General features: G+C 41.3%; 1 long non-coding RNA gene across 2 annotated transcripts in view; it reads right to left on the reverse strand.

Moving 5' to 3' along the window:
• LOC146031218 (uncharacterized) overlaps positions 1-21,655 on the reverse strand; it is a 292,751-nt gene that overhangs the window by 22,421 nt on the left and 248,675 nt on the right. Inside the window, exon 4 of one of the 2 annotated variants that reach the window (XR_014456694.1) lies at positions 8,220-8,408. The exons of the other annotated variant lie outside the window; for it this stretch is intronic. This is a non-coding gene — a long non-coding RNA (uncharacterized LOC146031218). Of the gene's footprint in view, positions 1-8,219; positions 8,409-21,655 lie in introns of those variants that run through there. 2 annotated transcript variants of the gene reach the window in all.

Genomic DNA, 21,655 nt, shown 5'->3' on the forward strand with positions numbered 1-21,655 from the left:
AGCAGAGGGTACTGAAGCTCAACCCAGCTGGTGCTATAGAGGCATTCCTTTGCAGGTTTAAGCGCACAGCAAAGCGGTTGGTATGGCCTGAAAAGGAATGGTCTGACAGGCTGGCTCCCTGTTTAATAGGAGAGGCACAGTGAACATATGTATATATGATTGTGGGTGGCACACTCCTATCCTGGCCTTAAAAAAGATATACTTGACAGGATTGGAGTGAGGGGGCCCAGCAGAGCCCAGAAACTCCATGACTGGTGGCTGTAGTGTTCTGAGCCACCCAGAATTTAGCTGGCCAAACTAGTCCAGTTGACAAGGGCCTGGTTGCATCTGGATAAAAACTCTGCAGTGAGGATTGTGGAGATAGTCACACTGGATCAGGCTGTGTGTGTGTGTGTGTGTGTGTGTGTGTGTGTGTGTGTGTGTGTGTGTGTTAGACCAAATGTTCAGCAGTGGGCCCTTCAGGCTGACCCCCAGACATTTGAGGAGTTGGCAGTGGTGATTGAGCAGCACCTGACATTGGAAAAGCTGAATAAGTTCAGGTCAGGATACTAGCCAATAAGAACTCGGGTCCCAATGGTTAAACCAAAGGCTCTGTCTCCCTTGGTGTGCTTTAAATGCAGCGAGCTTGGTCATGTGTGGCGGGACTGCTCTAAACAGGGAGAGGAAAAATGTCTTGGCCATTGGTCAGTATGGTGGCTGCGGGGGTATCCCAAGCAGAGACTTGCCTGTTCTGGGTGCTGGTACAGGTAGAAGGCCGGGAGATCTGGGCACTGGTGAATACCAGCAGTGAGGTCACCATTTTTGCTGTTAAGATGGTTCCTCCAGGAGCTGACAAGGTCCTACCTCCTGACAGGGTGTCCATGTGTCTACTTACCCCTGACGGTTCAAGGCCAACCATTAAAGATGGTAGCGGCAGTGACCTCTGGACCACCTTATCTGTTGATCCTGGGCCGTGACTATCCATTACTGCAGGAACTGGTTACCTGGCATGACACATCAGCCACTCCAGCAACTCAGGGGCCAGAGACCAGACACTGCCACAGTTTGGCATCTGGGAGAGCTGCTGCCAGCCCAGGGGATTGAGTCTAAGGCCCAATGGAACCCAGCTGGTGAAAGATATCACTGCAATCCATTTGGAGCAATCAAAACAATGACAGTAATTTGGCACATGCCTTTGAGACTGTAAAAGTGATTAATGGTAGGGTAATTGATGCTTTAATATCAGAGGGTGTGGATTTTGTATTAAAAATGGTTTTCTATATTGTGTTGCTACTTTACAAGGGAAAAGGGTAGATCAGTTCCACCACTTATCGTGAGGCATCTTATCTAATCACACATTCAATAATTGCTTGCTCTGAGTATAGATGTGACACCTTAATAATAGGCAAATCAGAGCAAAAAAAGAACAGTTAAACCGAATAACAAACTTCACAAATCCATGAAGAGAGTCTATGTCTGAGTCTGACATTTCTGATTCTGACAATGTCATTCTAAAGAAGTCTCCTTCCACCATTTCCGAATGTGAGTATGGGTAGAAGTATAAGTAAGGCTGCTAATGCGGAAGTAGTACAGGTTGAGTGGGATAGTTATGTTTCTTGCTAATTAAGATGTTGGAGAAGAATAAGTTGCTAAAATTCAGCAGAATGTTGTTTGTGTCAAAGTAGGTCTACTAACAGTGCCAACAGTTCTTGCCAGTGACAGTTTTTACCAGCAATAAGAAAAAGGACAATGGGGCAGATTTATTAAGCTTGGAGAAGAGATAAACTGGAGATAAAGCGGAGAAAAGGTAAAAGGAGATAAAGCACCAGCCAATCAACTCCCAACTGTCTTTTTCAAACACAGCTGATTGGCTGTGCTTTATCTCCTTTTACCTTTTCTCCGCTTTATCTCCAGTTTATCTCTTCTCCAAGCTTAATAAATCTGCCCCAGTGTCATGGCTGGTCATAAGGCTAAAAATTCCAACTCTTAAAAAATGTATTTTTTTCCAAATGCGGAAAACATTTGTCTTGGCATCAGTACCACTTGGTAGGCCAAAGTAGGTAACTTTAGGGTTTATAATTATCATAGCAACTCCTCCATATTACATCAATTGCAGTTAGTTCATGAAAATTAATATTATTTATCAAAATACGAATGGTCCTGTGAAAAAACATAGCAGCATCTGCTACCAGCAACATGGACAGATCCCAGCACATGCAATCTCCACCGCAAACACATTCATCATCGGTATCCTCATGACTGGTTGGAGGTATCCATTTTGCTTTAAAGGGCTATGGCTTTGATTGGGAACCCAAAGATACCACCCTGGAGACTAATGCTCACATTGGCAGCTAATCCTATATCAAAGGAGCTGGATTCTGCATGAAAATGTCACACTGCAGAACTTGGCTCCTGTCACTGTGGAAAAGCTGCCATTTTGGAGTCGCTCCCTCCAAGGATGACACCTGGGTGCAGCCTGCACCTCTTGCTCCCTCCTTCATTGTAGAAAGGTAGCCCGCTGGGAGAATGCACACAGAAAGACTCCTCTGTTAAACTTCAACTTCCCGTGTAAATTCTGCTGCCAGGAAAAAAAGGAACCTTTCCAAAGAGACTTACTGGTCATGAGCAGCCAACTGAGTTCACCAGAGATAAACAACAACATTATGACATTTGGTCAGGTATAACATAATTGCCTAAATATAGGGACACCTCTAACATGAATTAGTCTGATAAGGCAAATATCATTATAAAGGTGTAGTATTATTTTAAAGACAATGTAAAAATTCATATTTCACATAGTCCCTTTGAAAACTGAGAAAAAAAGACAATTTGGAGCCCCTTTTTGCCATGTTTCTTAGATGTATTTATGCTGTTCCTCGTATTTTCAATTGCCAGAAACCTTGGTATCGATTGACATAGGCTATTGCCAAAAAATGTGGAAAAACAGATTCTTTGAGGCCCATTAAAAACAAGCTACCAATGGGCTGTACTTTACTGGAGCATTTTTTTTTATGGTCATCTATCCCACACAAAGCCATCCCCTACCACCTTATGATTTTTATTATTCTTTTTTCTGTGTTCTTGACTGGCAGATTACCCAAAATAGTAGTAGTAATAATAATAATAATGATAAAAAATAATAATAATACTGTATAATACTGTTAATTAAAAGGCATTGTTGTTGATGTTCTTCTTTCTCTCTATATTGTGTTTGACTGGCAGCATTCAATAATAAACTACAGTATAATACTAATAATAAGAGTATAATACAATGGTGGCATTGTTGATGGTCTTCTGTCTATCATAAGCCAATCCTTTACCTGATCATGCTTCTTATTATGAAGGAAGAAGACAAAGAATGTAATCATCATTATCATCATCACCATCATCATCATCATTATCATCATCTAATATTTCATTTTAATTTGTACTGTATGAAAAAATCAACACTTTACCTGGCCTCCACTGTATATACTCCACCCCCATTTCTCTTTTCTGCCCTTGGGCCTCTGATCTAGTTTGGACCTCTCATATAGTTCTTGATTAATGAAGACATTCTATGAGGTTGTATAGTTTATTATATTGCCCACATGTTTGCCACTGCTGTGCAAAGAAAAAATATATATTCATAAATGTGCTATATTATTTTAAACTATTGTGTGTTTGTGTTGCTGCTCTGTCACTTGGTTCAGTAAGATCTTTATACATACTGTACGTCTATCAAACATACTGTACAAGTAGTTTCTGGTTCCAGGTTATAAAAAGAACAAGAAACAAACCAGTTTCCATAAGTCAAGGTTGCTACGTGTGATCCTTTTATCATTGTTCTGTTACTGCATTGAAATGCCGTATTTTACAGAGATAAAAAATAATTAACAGTGATAGTGCCTTTAATAAATCCAGATGCAGCTTAACACTTTCTGTAGTGAATGACATCCCCTGTACACTCACACAAATGAAATACAGAACATATAAAGTACATAAGTTTCCAGCGACAGTGCAAGGCATCGGAGCACCCCAGGCAGGGGGGGATTCTCCGGTGCTCACCCGCCCCCCGGCCGCTGTACAGGGGGGGGGGTGCCAGTGATTTTGGCGGCTGGCTGTCGCAGCGTTCCGGGGCGAGGGGTGTAGGGTGATGCGCCATGTGATGCGCCGCCACGTCATTTCCGGGGGGGTCTTGGCCGCCGCCGGTGCCACTCACCTCTCTGCTCCCTGCTGCAAACTGGCACCCTCCAGTGGCTGGCTGCCTAGTGGTGGCGCCGGCACTGTCCAGCTCTCCTGGTGTCCCCAAATAAATTAGCACCAAATGTGATAAAGACATCCTGGACAATAAAGGCTTTTTTCTGCAATTAAATAAGTCTGGTGAGTGCCGCCCACACCACACGATATATTGGAGCGATCTGTTCACGGGAAGGCACCGCAGCACTACATGGATGAATAGTGAGTGCCGGACTCTGCATTTGGAATATATATATATATATATATATATATATATATATATATATATATATATAACTATACTTTTGTGCAAGTACTTCAAAATATTATACACGACATGATATGCACCCACATTCATATACACCAATTATTTGGTCTTAGCTGCTGTTTTAGGACAAATATGATTACATGATTAAGGCTCTGCTTACAATAATAGGTTCCTGTCTCCTGGTGGATGGATTCCAGGAACTTATTTGGAAGGCTAATGCTTCTTGTATTGGTTCCAGTCCAGCTCCAGTTATCTTGAATTCAGAATCAGCAATTTCAAAACTGGTTCCAGCTTCGTTTCTGTATAGAGCGGTCCGGATTGCCTCGAGAGCTATACCGGTCCCAGCCTAGTCCTGTATACAGCAATTCCAGAAAAGCTTGAGAGCAATACTGGTTACAGCCTAGTTCCTGTCTATAGTCGGTCCATGCTAGCTTGAGAGCTATACTGGTTCCAGCCTTGTTCTTGTATATGCAAATTCCCCCAATCTGGATTTAAAAGACAAAAATGAATAGGAGACTTGGTAGATACTTGGTAGAGACTTAGGGCCTTATTCTAGTTCACTCTTATAGGCAAGTTCCTCCTTAGCTGGACAAAACCATGTGCACTGCAGGTAAGGCAGATATAACATGTGCAGAGAGAATTAGATTTGGTTGGTGTTTTTCTTCAATGTGAGATCTATATTGCAGTGTAAAAATAAAGTAGTCAGTATTTTCCCTGCACAGAAACAAAATAACTCACCCAATCTAATTCTCTGCACATTTTACATCTGCCCCCCTGCAGTGCACATGGTTTTGTCCATCTAAGAATGATTTTGTCAGAAAGAGTGAACTAGAATAAGGCCCTTAGGGAGTCTCCCAGAAATCTAAATGTAATTGCTGTGAAGGCTAAAGCTGGTTACACACTGGCTAATATATTGTTAATGATATGGACAATATTGTTATCGAGCCCGCTTGTTGTCTCTACATGCAGTTGAATCTGACAATATCATCAGCGACTGCATGTACAGAGTAGAGGGTAACGTCACTGACTGATATCTTGAACGATATTGGTCAGAGTATATGCATCAACAATATAGTTAACTAGGCAGTGGGAATCACCTCAGTGTGTATGCAACATAACTGTGAGGATAACTACAATAGAGAACAGAAAGGAAAGCTCTAAAGCTGTGTACACACGGGGGCGATAGGGGCTGAAATCGCTGGGAATATGGTCGCTGGCGACCATATTGCCAGTGATGGGAGCGTGCCCCAGCGATAAATTGCCGGGTGCGCGCTCCCGTTTTCAGCCCCATTCTAATCGCTGATCGCAGGAGCTTCCCCGGCAGAGACGAAGACACTGAGCAATATATCTCCCCCCGTGTGTGCGCACCTTGAGAGGTGATGATAACTCTTGGCGATATGAAAGTGTCAATGGGAGATGCACAAGTGTGACAATGAGGTATGTGAAAATTCAATAGTAATTATATGAGGTATGCTTCACTCCACAAATAGCAAACAACAACATAATTATAATAGGTAAAGATGGACCTGCCCACATGGTTTGCAAATAAGAGGTGTAGGAACAAATAACATGGGGGGGGTGGGGGCTGGATATGGTAAGGCAGCAGCATTTTCAGTCTCCAATAATAAATAATAAAGCAGTCATTGAAAACATTTTTGTTTAGCTGTTGGTGACATAGGAGTTGATGTACTAAGCCTTGGAGAGTGATGAAATATTCATCTAGCAGCTCTTGTCATTTTCAAACACAATCTGCAACATGGCAGTTGGGAGCTGATTTATTGGCACTTTATCTCTCTACACGGCTCAGTACATCTACCCCATAATATGGTACGACCCATCTCTCTCCTTCCTTTCTCTCCAATCTCCTTAAGTGCATTGTCTAAAACCGCCTTACTGTCTTTCTTTCCACCAACTCTTTATATATTCCAGTCTGGCTTCTGACCTCTTTTCTACTTTTGACACTATGGACAACTGTCTCCTTCTCCATATCCTTCACTCCCTTGGTCACCTCTCTGACCACTCCATCTCCAGGATTATGTTCTTATTTGCTTGATGGCTCACTAGGGGTGGTAGAAGTCCTTGGAGTGGAGACAGAGGATCCTGATGGTAGTGATGTAAGCATTAAAGATAATTTGGCAAATGATGTACAAATTGAAGGTCCGGATGTCTAACTCTCTCTGCACGTGTTACATCTACCCCACCTGCAGTGCACATAGTTTTGAAGCAGCTTTGCTATCAGGTGAAACATGCACAAATCCTATACTGGACATGTAATGCAGTCATATGCATTTCAGCCACCTCTCTGCATAAGAGGGTAACTGGTTTGTAATGGTGGCTTTTCAAGTGGGAATGTTTAGTGTGGGTGCGGGACAATGAAAGCATAATATTAACTGTTTTTAGACCTAACACCAATATAGAGATGGCGCAAGTGCACTCAGATAGGAGTTCTATTTAAGATTGGATGTTGCCCATAGCAACCAATCACAATCTACTTCTAATTTATTTAGCACCTTCCAGAAGATAATAGATATAATCTGATTGGTTGCCCATAGCAACATAGAATCTTCAATACAACTCCAATCTGTGTAAATAAATCCCTTGTGCGGGCAATACAGAAGCAATCATGGCCTACTTTCAGTTTTTCTCCTTGATCAATGCTTGGTTTGCCCATGTTTCTACTTTTTGAAACTTCCCAATAATATATATACAGTATATATATATATATATATATATATATATATATATATATATATATATATATATATATATTTTAAAAGTACAATTACAATTGCAAACTGTCATATGGCAATGTTATGTTTCATAAAATGTAATACAGACGACCGATGGGTGACATAAGATCAAAAACTGCAGCGCCGCGGTGATAATCCGTGTACAAGATATTCAGAGCAGAAAAGCTTATCTGTAATAAGTTGCTTTCGTTTGCAGATTCCATTTGATAATTCTCCCAAAGCTTTAGATCACTTTACAGTATTGATATATAGTAAGATAGGGGTCAGCAATCCCATAGATAAAAGTGGATAAGAAAAACGATCATATATAACATCTTGGAAAAAGTGTCACATAGAATGAAAGAAACATACAGAAAATAAAATTATTAGGGGGCACTGAAAATGTAGCAGCCGTACTCCTGTGAAAATCCAAATTGGTGCAGCCGCTGGAGGTCTATAACCATAGGAAGCTTAACTCTCCTCCGTTTTACATTAGTACATGCTGAAATTGCACAACACAATCGATAAACCAAATACTGTAATAACTAACAGAGGAACCCATTTATCAAAGAGTGGGACAGATGTATTAAGCCTTAACAAAAGATAAATGCAAGGATGATAAACAGAGAAAAACATCCAGCCAATCAGCTCCTTACTGACTTTTTTTCAAACACAGCCTGTAACATGGCAGTTAGCAGGTGATTGGCTGGACATTTATCTGTCTTTATTACTCTTGCAGTTATCTCTTGTTAAGGCTTAACACATCTGCCCTAGTTTTTGCTAATTGAAACTTGTTTCACATGATTAACGGTACACCAGCCAATCAGCTCTCAACTTTCATTTTTTAAGCACATTAAAGTTAGGAACTGATTTGCTGGAGCAACATTTATCTGACATAGGGGCAGATGTATTAAGCCTTAAAAAGAGATAAATGCAAGGGTGATAAAGAGAGATAAACGTCCAGCCAATCACCTCCTTACTGACTTTTTTCAAACAGCCTATGACATGGCAGCTAGGCTGTGATTGGAAAATAATAATTAAGTTCCAATTAACACACACACACACACATCACCTTTCCAAGGGCATTACCAGCTCTGTAACAGGGTGGCAGTGTTCCTGGTACCAGCTCCTCTACCAATCTCTGTAAGATCATGATGCCATGCCTATTTGGTGGGGTTGTTGACTTTGAGATGTAGAACTCTGCTGAGAACATCCTAAGAATAAGAGAGAGATAGAGAGATTCCGCACAGACCACATCCAATGGGATGTAACACTTTCATTATTTTAAACTGACATTCAAGCCTATGTAGCAGACATAGGACAATATGCACCAAGCTTAAAAAGTGATAAACTGTAGAATGAAAAACAACCAGTCAATCAACTCATAAATGCCATGTTACAGGTTGAAGGTGAACACAATTACAGTTAGGGGCTAATTGGTTGGTAATTTATCACTGTCCACATTATCAATTTTTGAAGCTTGGTGCATCTGGTCCATAAAGTCAGTTGAAAAACTCATTTGGTGGTGCACCCAAGAGTCACAATAACATTATTAGAGAAAAGAACACTCTTTTTTCTGGGGCTCTCTTTGAAACAAAATAGTTTTTTATTAAAAGATGACAGTTTATTGGTATGCGTTATAAAAACATTTTGCATCTTCTTGTCAAACAAGAAATTATGATCCAAATAACAGTTGATGTATCATTAAAAACTAATTTGTGGCAGTAACTTTTGTGACAGTGGTGACCCGATTTAATATAGTAGGAATATGAAACATATGTTGATAAGAGTGGGATCCTAAACTTTTTTCTTCTTATGTAATAGTAAATAGTTTAAGTAAAGTAAGTAACTGTCCATCTGTGTGCTAGTTATTTAAGTTAATATAAAAAAATGTTAACATTGACATTATTTATTTATTATTTATTAACAGTTTCTTATATAGCGCATACATATTCCACAGCACATTACAGAGAATATTTGGACATTCACATCAGTCCCTGCCCCAGTGGAGCTTACAATCTATATTCCCTAACACATGTACACACAAACACACAGATACATTCTAGGCAAGGGCGTAACTACCATAGGTGCAGAAGGTGCAGTTGCTATGGGGCCCAGAGCTGAGAGGGGCCCACTTTGCCTGTCAAAGTATCATTTGTTGTATACATAAGTTAATAAATAGGGGCCCTTACAAACTTTTGCTATGGGGCCCACATGTATCTAGTTACGCCACTGATTCTAGGGTTAATTTGTTGGGAACCATTTAGCCTACCAGTATATTTTTGGATTGTGGGAGAAAACTGGAGTACCTGGTGGAAACCCACGCAAGTACGGGGAGAACGTACAAACTCTGCACAGTTAGAGCCATGACCTCAGTGACTTCAGTGCTGTGAGGCAGTAATGCTAACCATTACTACTCGACTGTTCCAAGCAATAGGAAATAATCCAGGCAGTGTTGTTTAAGGATAGATCATAAATTATAATTATACATAGAATGCATGGAAACTGTAAAATAAATCAGTAGAATTGCAACAGTATTAGCAATTGTTAATAAACATATGCAGATACATTTTTATAAAAAAAAAAGTTAAAAATAACAAAATATAGAATGCATGATGTTCTGTTATATACAGAATAATTCAAAATTACTTTTGTCCCCTCCTTTATGCATTAAATAATTCAAACCATTTAATCTAAGGCCTTTTGATCCGCCAGGATGACATAAATGTTGGCATGCTAAGTGCTTTGTACTTATTCACAATATTCTAGATAAAGTATATTCCAGGAATCTCATTCTAATAGGTTAAGGGGTATTTCTCAATGCACACTATTTATAGACATTCTAAAATGTAAATTACATAGTGTCCAAGTAATTTTAACTTCTCTTTTACAATGAAACCAGATGTATTGCAAGCTTTTTTACAAACTTGAAACAGACAAATATAATGAAACTATTCAAACTGGCTTGAGAAATGTACATTCGTCTATACAATATGTACAGTATCAACAATACTTTTATTCTAAACCATTATTTCCAGCTATTGTGGTCAACGAGCCTTGCTGCTAATCTTTTCTATAGTTTATCATTTAAAAAAATGTGCATTTGTCAAAAAGTATATACAGTTTTGCTCATAAATTTACATACCCTAGCAGAATTTGTGATTTTCTGGCCATTTGTCATAGAATATGAAAGATAACTCACAAACTTTTCTTTCACTCATGGTTAGTGGTTGGGTGAAGCCATTTATTGTCAAACAACTGTGTTTACTCTTTTTAAATCATAATGACAACAAAAACTACCCAAATGACCCTGCTCAAAACCCTGATGATGGTTTGTATGCAAACCGAAACGTCGAACTGCATGAATAAAGATTTCTTTATTTAAATAAGTCCTGGAGTGCTGCTTCATTCTTGACGATTAACTCATATGTCGTTGAGGGCATCCGGCACATTGAACTTTAAAGATTGAGAACCGGATCAACACTACAAGCTGTATATACACACTCACACATACATAATGCTTACAGCAGACAGCACTCACCAGGCTTCTTAAAGTAAGTCAAAGAGGAAAGAAAGTGGTGATCTTGACAAAGGTCCCGCAGTGCCACGAAACGTCAACTTCAGCTGTGTTTTCCTTGGTAATCGAATAAATACTTGAACATTAATAAGTCTAGGGAGTGCTCTCTGCTGTATGAATTATGGATATATTTTGAGGTGGGCTGCTTCTGACATAGGGTGAGAGTCCATTGTGTTTTTATTCTTCATGCATTTTTTCCACCCATTAAATAGATTTATACTGTACACTATATGGAGCACTTTCTATTTCATGGTGACAATATTGGAGGGAAATGATACAGCAGTTCCTGAATTGCCACCCCCCTTGTTTACTTCCTTTAGTAGGCCACATGTTATGGTATTGTTCATCACAAATAAAGCTGTTTGGTGTTACAGTATCTTGTCTCTTATCTCTAAAAGTAAATATAATGTCACATTACTTTAATATCAGATTACAGATAAAGATGACCAAAGGAAAGTATCATGTTCGCTTCTAGATTATAAAACAAATTGTAGAAAATGACATGTTTATTTATTTATATACTTTTCAATACATTTAGGATATACATTTAGAGTATCTCTATGCAGAATAGTGTTATATCTCTGTGGGCCTTTCGATGCGACTTTAAGATTAGTGCTTGTATATATTAATTGATTTTCATGTTTTCTGATAACGATAAATGTCTTCATTGTGGAGACTTAGAAATTCAAAAGCTTGCTAAAAGAGAATCTCATTTTTTCTCTTTCTTATTTTATTATTTTTCACCTAGTATTAATGTATTGATTATTTATTTACAGTATACTTATTTGCATGATGCAGTTTATATATATATATATATATATATATATATATATATATATATATATATATATATATATATATATATATATATATATATATATGTGGCTGTTCATTTATATGCTTTTGTATATGCGTGTCTGTACATTAATGTGTATTGATTTACAAGATGCATTTTATGTTTGGTTGTATTCCTCTTTATAATGATCTATTGGTTTGAGGCATTATTTATATCTATCTATCTCTCTATCTCTCTATCTATCTATCTAGATATATATGTAGAGATGTGGCCTGGCACTCCCGTATCCAATGTGCTTGTGCCTCGGTGCCCTCTGGACGAGGTGATATATAAGAGTAATAAAACAGACAGCGGCACTCCGAGGAAACTTGTCAAATCACATGTATTGTAAAGGTCACCAAACAGGCAATACCAATGTTTCGGGACACATACGTCCCTTTGTCAAGGTGCTAGTGGCATGGTCTAGCATCGTCTCAGACCAAAGGAACCTTGCTACCGGCTAGCAGTGAGTATAACTGGTATAACTGATTATACCATCTATGTCTGGGGTACACTATACCGCTTCCTGGGGTACGTGATTCTTGCCAGCAGTAAAAAAAAATTGTGTTTGTTCTTAATAAAACTTTTAAACAGACTCATGCACTATGGAGCGCTCATTCTCATTACAGCTATAAGAGAAAACACCTGTGGGATTTGGGACCTTCTATTGTCTGAAGGTTGGCACTGACTCTTTTTGTATGTGGTAATTGAAACATATATTTAAAAAGCCTGCTATACTGTATATGTTACAGAATGTTCTGCATTTGCTTAAGCACCAATTTAAAGTGAATGCTAATCAGGTGGCTTGCAAGTTGGATAAACACGCCCCCTGACGAAGTCTGCACGTGACAAAATATGTGCAATATGTGCAACAATGCACTAACATTTGTCCTAATCCAGTAGACACCCAGCGGCATAATAAGGCTGTTCCCGGTCTCTTCCCTGCTGGTTTGGTGATCACTGTGGATCATAATCATATGCAGGCGAGCTGATGATTTTAAACTTACATGTATGTGAACATATTTATTCAGTGCTTCCTCTAATTCTTTACACACACACACATATATATATATATATATATATATATATATATATATTTATATAGTGAACAGACACTTGCGTCGCGCCACAGGTAATTAAAGTACTAGTGTGGGGGCAGCCTTACTCACAAATCCCCTGTTGGATGGGGGATAGGGGGGAAAGTATGGAGTGCAATTGTGAGTTGGCGCCCCTATTTTTGATCACCACAATTAGATCAATAAAGCCTTAGGTAATTTCACTCTAGCATACAGTAAAAAGTCCATATAATCTCAAATGTTTATTAAAAAGTATTTTTCCACACAGTGGTAGCAGTTATTCCAGATGTTTATAAATTTCATTGAAACATCTAAGACACTTGGAAACAGCAGAAGATAACCAATGCGTTTCGCCCCTTAACGGGTCTTCATCAGGGGTTAATGGATCACAAGAATAGGTTAAAGGTACTCTTCACAAGGAGAAACAATTCATAACAGGATGGTTAATGGGTCCTTGCACACATGAAGTACCTATTCTTTTATTATCTATGTTAGTAGATCGGCTGAACAGAGAATGATCTTCCTCCAGACAATGGCGCTGAAGATTATTCTTTCTGACAACAAATTTGCAGGTAAGATCTCTTTAAGTAGGTATACCTATAAGGTCAAAATGATGACGATATCACCAATTGGTCTGGGAAGACCCCATGTGTTATATATAAGAACCCATGCTAAATTCCTGGTGGATACAGCTTAATTGAATTATAAAGCGATAAATTCAGTACAGAATCAGGGATTATTCTAGAGGCGATTCTCACCTTCCGTAGGTGTGCTCTGGTCACTGGTTCTGTCTCTCTCTCTCTCTCTCTCTCTCTCTCTCTCTCTCTCTCTCTCTCTCTCTCTCTATATATATATATATATATATATATATATATATATATATATATATATATATATATATATATATAAAAACACAGCGAGGACCGCGGCACTGGGGTCTGAAATAATGAAGACTAACGCTTGCCTTTGCAGGTTAACGTTTCAGCCTTTATTCAGGCTTTTGTCAAAACAGCATACATTTGACAAAAGCCTGAATAAAGGCTGAAACGTTAACCTGCAAAGGCAAGCGTTAGTCTTCATTATTTCAGACCCCAGTGCCGCGGTCCTCGCTGTGTTTGTTCATTGACCCAGCTGCTGCAGGGTTTCTACTGAAGGCATGGGGCACAAAGATCTTGCTGGAGCTGAGTGCCGGCTATCCCGTCTACCTGTGTATATATATATATATATATATATATATATATATATATAATATAATATACACTAAACATCATCACTCACCTTTCCTAGTTTTGGGGTGCCCTATGGCTAGTGACCACATTGTTTAAACAGAAATTGTAGGGGCTCTGCACTCACTAAATTAACTGATATTAATAAATAGTGGAGATTTGGTTCATGAATTGATCAATGCATTTAAGCCTGCAGCCCCCTTCACGGGACCCCACTTTTCTGCAGGTCCTAACACTATTGCGCAAAATGGCTACAATACACATAGCTATCACATTACTGTTTGATTCCAGGCATCAGGGTCCTTCTCAGGCTGAATGTGTCCTTCTCACATTCAGCCTGAGAAGGACCCTGTGCTAGATACACTCTCTGAGAGGTTCTGCTTGTGGGAGACCAATTTATTGTAGTCCCCTTCCAGACTTGCTTATGTTTATCTGCAGTCTTTCATTCGAATTGATTGGTTACAAATAAAGGATATTTAGGGGGGATTCCTGCACCTAGGTGCAGGGAAGAAAAAGACTGACTATGGGCAGTATTCAATGAGAAAAATTTGCCGTGTTTTATGGCGAGTTTGTGCTATTTTCGCGTTGGAAGGAGCATTTTGCTCTCCAAAAGGGAACCACCCTATTCAATGTGATATTTTTAAGTGATTTTTGCCGTGTCTCTCCGTGTAGCAATTCTCCATCTTTTCATGGAGAACTGGAATGTGAACTTTTAAACTAAAAGGTTTTTTTTTTTTTATTTTGGTGTCAAAAAATCAGGATTTTTTTTCTGTGAAGGGGCATGTTATTTTTATTCATGTGCTTATAGCACATGAATATATATTTAATTTATAAAAAATATTTTTTTAATTTTTATTTTTTATTTTTTACACAGAGCAGCCAGCAGGGGGCCGGAGCTCTCGAGCCGCTCATTAGATATTCATATATTCACTGCACCCGATCATTACATATGCACGATCAGGTGCAGTGAATACTGGGTCCCCCGCTGGCTATAGGGGGGGGCAGCTTGTGCTGCCTGGGTCCCGGGGAGCCCTCCTCCCCTCCACATATGTTCTGGGGCAGCCAGAGAGACTTTAATCTCCCTGGCTGCCACCATCCCCTGGCTCCCTGCCAGCTCCCTGCCAGCTCCCTGCAGCGGACGCACACACACCCATTGAATAGTGGGAGCAGGAGTGGCAGCGAGCCCTCCGGAACCGGAACAGGGTGAGTGCATGGCGAGAGAAAAAATCTCTCTCCATGCACGGAGAATTTTTCTCATTGAATACTGCCCTATGTCTTTTCTGGGGCACTCTTTATTGTTTAATTGATTATTTATTAGCTGATAATGATCAGCTCTCTGATTTAACAGAATTACTGGGATCATAAGGCTTAGATTTATCTGCTCACCCTTTTTCTTTCCCCAGAGAAATTGTACCTTTGAGGATGTAACCAATCTGCTGCTGATCTCACTTGCAACAGTTTCCAATTTGTATAACAAACACAAAATGATTGTATCTCACTTTGTTATGTAACTAAGGGCCTTATTCTGGTTGGTGCGGCCGGGCCGTACGCGTACGTTCCGGGGTTTTTCATGATCTGCACATGCGTACAATCGCCAATGCGCAGGCGCGAACACTCCACAACGCTTACGGACGGGTCTCTCCGTGCGAAAAAACCTGTACGCGAGAGTACGGGCATTGGGGGCGGCATAGGGGCGTGTTGAGGGGAGCGGCCGAAATAATGAGGGAAAATGGGTGTAAATATGGGCGTACACGGGGGTGTGCACCAAAAATGAACGGTGCTACTACCGCACGATCGCCTAAAGCACCGTTCATTTCGGACACAAAACAGGCGGCCGCCAACCGCCACCTCAGACCACCCCTACAGATACCGCATGCCAGCGTTCGCCTGGGTTTGCTAATTTACGCTGATTACTACTCAAACACATACACCTGAATGTAATAAGCAATGCTGCAGTCTATTAAGTGAAAACCATGATTTCAATACCTGCAAGCCACACACAGCACTCAAACACATTGGAAGCTTATCTTTCTATACTTCTCATCATTTAAAGGTTTGTTTAATTTAAGGTAAGAATCTTTTTAAGACCTGCTTATATATGCTAAGGTAGGTATTTGTTAAACAGTTATACACATTCACTACGTGCTTTCATAGACTTTACACAGTAGCACACTCAAACTACACAAGTCGACATGTGTCAACGTGTTCACTCTAATACAAACATAGGTTTTGTATTTATGATACAATAACATAAACCACATCTAACACCTACAAAGGATGTTTCAGCAATGTTTTAAGGCCATGCCCACTATTTTGCACACAATCTTCAATTGAGTTAATAGAAAACAATAATTGAATAACAATTAGAATAATTAATTAATTGTCAGAATTGTAGTTGAAAGGCAAGATTTGCAGGTCCATATATGTGAAGGGTATGCCAGCGTGCACGGACGTACGCTCACTCTCACGAGCGGTGACATAAGCTGAGTTTTCTATTGAAAACAATAGGGACCCGTCCGTGCAAGCTTGCGTACGCTCAGATAGCCGCAAGAAGTCGGTGGGAAGACGGACGAGAGACGTCCGTAAACGGTGGCGTACGCTCTGTTGTACGCCAGTTGTCGGAGTGTAAGGGCTGGTCCGTCCGTGTACGTTGGCGTACGCTCAATTGTACGCCACTCCCCTTCGACGTTGTTTCTGCCCGTACGTATGCGGGTGATTTGTGGGTGGACTTAACACCAACGGCCGCGTACGGAGAGCGTACGCTAATATGGAACGTACGCACGTTTGGCCGCTCCGATCAGAATAACCTCCTCAGAAACAGTAGCAATAGTGACAGAATACAACATAGTTTACAGGTTCTGCTTGGAAATTTTATGTGACATAGACCTCTTTCTGCATCATAGAAATAAGAAAGAAATGGAGGACGTGTTAGGACTATAAACCAAAAAGTTACCCCAAATATTGGAATAGTGGTTTATCTGTATTTGTTACCTTCAAGTAATATTTTCGCTAACTGGATGTATAAACCATCATACTGTTTCTCTAAGGTAAAGATGGTCATTTAACAAATAATCTGGGAACACAAAGGGGAGATTGCATAAACCCTTTGTCTAATATTGTGTGCCAAAAATCAAAGTATCCAAACTTGTTATTTTTTTTTTTTAATATTTCATTTTTATTTGCTTTTACAACTTGACATACTTATCATACAGTAGTACATAACATCAAGCATTACATTGCATCACACTGAAATACAAGTACATTCCATTATCATTACGTTGTTGTTGTTTTTTTTAATAGCTTTTTTTTTTTTCCCCTTTTTTCCATCCTGCCTCCTTATTTCCCTCTTTTCTTTCCTTTAGCTCTATCCTTGGTGCTTATCCTCTATTTGCCCTACCCCACTCAGCCTCCCTCATTCCTTAGGTACGTTAATACTGTGATCTCCAGTGCTGTACAACTTAGTCTAACGGTAAGCAATTGATTTATGTCGGCCTCTCGAGTTCATATAAGGCTGGTAACAAAATATGTCAATAAGGTGGGACAACAAAGTTAAAGAATAAAGGATAGCAAGATAAGACTAAGAAGAAGCAAAAGCACACTATAAACGTTAGGTCATTAATCCTTTGTCTTGACCTAAGTATCTCTATATAGGGTTAGCTGATAACATACAACTGGGCGTCAGCTGGGTTGCATCGACCTCTCAAATTCATATATGACGGGTAACTAAATGTCAATAAGGAGGGACAACATAATTAAAGAGAATGGGTAAAGGATAGCGAGATAAGATTAAGAAGAAACAAAAGCACACTGTAATCGCTAAATAAATACTCCTATGGTATGAGCTAGGTCTCTCTCAAAAATTATGATAGATACTGCCTCTTTTTTCTTTCAACCTTATCTATGCATTTTGGGTACCATTGTACATCATTTTTCTTTACTCGATGATTAGTCTTACTGTATATTTTAATACTAGGTGATTCATTGCGCCCTACGGGCGCTCTTCACACCGTCGTAAGGGGCTGCGCCCCCTTAATTTGTGAACGTTTGTATATGAGAAATATGGTTAGAATTGTATGAAAGGGGGGTGGATGCTGCGAATCGCGGGAGGGGAGGGATTGCAGAGAATCGCGGGAGGGGGGTCGCGGGGTGGATTGCCGCAAATCGCGGGAGGGGGGTTACGGGGGCGGGGGTTGCGGCAAATCATGGTAGGGGGGGTCGCGGGGGTGTGCCGTGAATCACGGGAGGGGGGGTCACGGGGTGGGGTGCCGAGAATCGCGGGGGAGGTGTGTGTGTGTGTGCCGTGAATCGCAGGAGTGGGGGTTGTGGGGGGGGGGTGTGACGCAAATCGCCACAAGAAAAAATCAACACAGAAAGGTCAACACATGTAAATGTTGACATAAGTGTGGCACTTCATTGGTGTCCATGTCGACACATGAGAATGAATATGAAAATATTCAAAAAATGAAAAAAAAAACTTCAAAAACTCATGTCAACCTTTTTCATTGTCGACCATAGCCATGTCAGTGTTTTCCATGTGCAATTTAATTCTGGAGCTGCCGCGAATCACGGGGGGTGCCGCGAATTGCGGGAGGGGGGGGTCGCGGGGTTGGGTGCCGCGAATCGCGGGAGGGCGGGGTTCACAGGGGTTCCGGTGGGGGGTTGCCGCGAATTGCGGGAGGTGGGGGGTCACGGGGGGTGCCGCGAATCGCGGGGGGAGGGGGGTTGCGGGGGGGTGTGACGCGAATCGCCACAAGAAAAAATCAACACAGAAAGGTCAACACATGTAAATGTTGACATAAGTGTGCCACTTCATTGGTGTCCATGTTGACACATGACAATGAATATGAAAACATTCAAAAAATGAAATAAATCTTCAAAAAATCATGTCAACCTTTTTTATTGTCGACCATAGCCGTGCCAGTGTTTTGCATGTGCCATTTAATCCTGGGGCTGCCGCGAATCGCGGGGGGTGCCGCGATTTGCGGGAGGGGGGGGTTGCGGGGGGTGGGTGCCGCGAATCGCGGGAGAGCGGGGTTCATGGGGGTTCCGGTGGGGGGTTGCCGCGAATTGCGGGGGGGGGGGGGGTCGCAGGGGGGTGCCGGGGTGCCGCGAATCGCCGGAGGGGGGGTTGCGGGGGGTGTGACGCGAATCGCCACAAGAAAAAAATCAACACAGAAAGGTCAACACATGTAAATGTTGACATAAGTGTGGCACTTCATTGGTGTCCATGTCGACACATGAGAATGAATATGAAAATATTCAAAAAATGACAAAAAAACTTCAAAAACTCATGTCAACCTTTTTCATTGTCGACCATAGCCATGTCAGTGTTTTCCATGTGCAATTTAATTCTGGAGCTGCCGCGAATCACGAGGGTGTGCCGCGAATTGCGGGAGGGGGGGTCGTGGGGGTGGGTGCCGCGAATCGCAAGAGGGCGGGGTTCACAGGGGTTCCGGTGGGGGGTTGCCGCGAATTGCGGGAGTTGGGGGGTCACGGGGGGTGCCGCGAATCGCGGGAGGGGGGGTTGCGGGGGGTGTGACGCGAATCGCCACAAGAAAAAATCAACACAGAAAGGTCAACACATGTAAATGTTGACATAAGTGTGCCACTTCATTGGTGTCCATGTCGACACATGACAATGAATATGAAAAAATTAAAAAAATTAAAAATAAATCTTCAAAAACTCATGTCAACCTTTTTCATTGTCGACCATAGCCATGTCAGTGTTTTGCATGTGCCATTTAATCCTGGGGCTGCTGCGAATTGCGGGGGGGGGGGGTGCCGCGAATCGCGGGAGGGGGGTCGCAGGGGGGGTGCCGCCAATCATGCAAGGGGGGGTCGCGGGAGGGGTTATTTTTGCAGCGAATCGTGGGAGGGAGGTCGCGGTGGGGGTGTTTTTTCCGCGAATCGGGGGGGGGGGTCACGGGGGAGGGTTTGCCGCGATTCGCGGGAGGGGGGGGTCGCGGGGTGGTGGTTATGCCGCGAATTGCGGGAGGGGTCGTGGGGGGGTTCTTTTTGCAGCGAATCGCGGGAGGGGGGGTCGCGAGGGAGCGGGTGTTTTTGCCGCGAATCGCGGGAGGGGGGGCGCGCGGGGGGGAGGTTTTGCCGCAAATCGCGGGAGGGGGGCGCTCACCTGGTGGCTGTGGAGTAGCAGTGCTGGGCAACATGGGAAGGCAGTGGGTGTCTGGCACTGTCTGTGGGCTCACTGGGCTGGTTGTCTGTCACATACCTCCCAACATGACCCTCTCCAGGAGGGACACAATGCTCTGTTTCTAGACTTCCCCTTAATGTATGATTGCCATCACCTGTTTTAAACAGGTTAATTTCTCAGAAAGGTGTTCAGCACAGATGAAGGCAATCACACATTAAGAGGAAAGTCCAGGAACAGAGCGTTATAGACACAGACACCCACTTTGAGTGACAGATGTAGCCAAATATATAGGAGATTTTATTTAAGGATTTTGGGCATCTGATTATTAGTTGATTAAACCCTTATGTTGTCTTTTTCTAATATTTTAAATCAGACATACAAGACAAACAGGGGAAGACAAGGGAAAAAGTTTGGGGGGGAAGGGAGAGGGGGGGGGTTAGGGTGCTGTTAGGCTGTTTTGTACTTTTTATCTTAATGTTCTCTGTGTATTAATATCCCTACCTTATTATAAGGTTAGCCATCAATAACTCCACCCATCCTTTCTTTTCTTTTCCTTTTGGGGGTTCTTTTACTCGTTCGAGATGTTATGGTATTCTACCCATGGGGTCCAAGTTTCTTTGAATTTGTCTGTTTTATCGTCTACTATGCTTGCCAAGAGTTCCATCTGGTATATATGCCAGATGGCTTCTTTTATGGCATTAATAGATGGGGTAACCTTAGTTTTCCAGTTACTGGCTATTTTTATCTTGACTGCACCCAACACAAACCATATAAATTTTTGTACTGCATTATCTGTCCCGGGTATTTTTGAGGGGAATAGTAAATACTCTGGGGACATGGGAATATCTGCTCCAGTTATCTGAAGGATTAATTTCCCCACATTCTTCCAGGTCTCCTGGATACTGGGGCATCCCCAGAAAATATGGCTAAGTGTACCCCGTTCCCCACACTCTCGCCAACAGCGATCACTGGCGTCTGGGTATATAAGTTTCAGTCTACTGGGAGTTAGATACCAGCGTGAATATATCTTAAAGGTATTTTCTCTAAATCTTATTGATTGAGAAACTGATATTAAGTTTTGTTTAATTTTGTTCCATGTCTCAGGGGTCAGTTGTTTCCCCAGTTCCTCTTCCCAGGCTATTTCATGCGGTAGTTTACTCTGTTTTTTGTAATTCAGTAATAATTTGTAAATAATTGAAATTAAGCCTCTGGATGTTGCCCTCCTCTGACAAAGACCTTCTATTATGTTTTTACTCTGTTCTTTTCTGGTTTTCCCAAAAAAGCTGCGTATTTGTAAATATTGAAAATAGGCTTTAGGTGATATATCATATTTTACTTTAAGGTCCTCAAAGGAGGGGAACCCCCCCGCAGTGTCCAATTCATTGATAAATAAAATTCCAGTTTTCGCCCAATTTTTCTTAAAATTTGTTTCTTTGCTGGCTGGAATTTTCGGATTATCCCACATTGGGGTCAAGGTGGGTGGATATGGGGTCAGGTTATATTCCTTATTTAGTTTATCCCATATTGTCAATGAAAGCATAATAGTTGGGAAACTCTTAACCTCTTCTGGTCTCTCTTTTTTGGTCTGCCATAAAA

Source organism: Crinia signifera, chromosome 1 (genome assembly GCF_055691185.1).
Source record: "Crinia signifera chromosome 1, ASM5569118v1, whole genome shotgun sequence".
Taxonomy (NCBI): domain Eukaryota; kingdom Metazoa; phylum Chordata; class Amphibia; order Anura; family Myobatrachidae; genus Crinia; species Crinia signifera.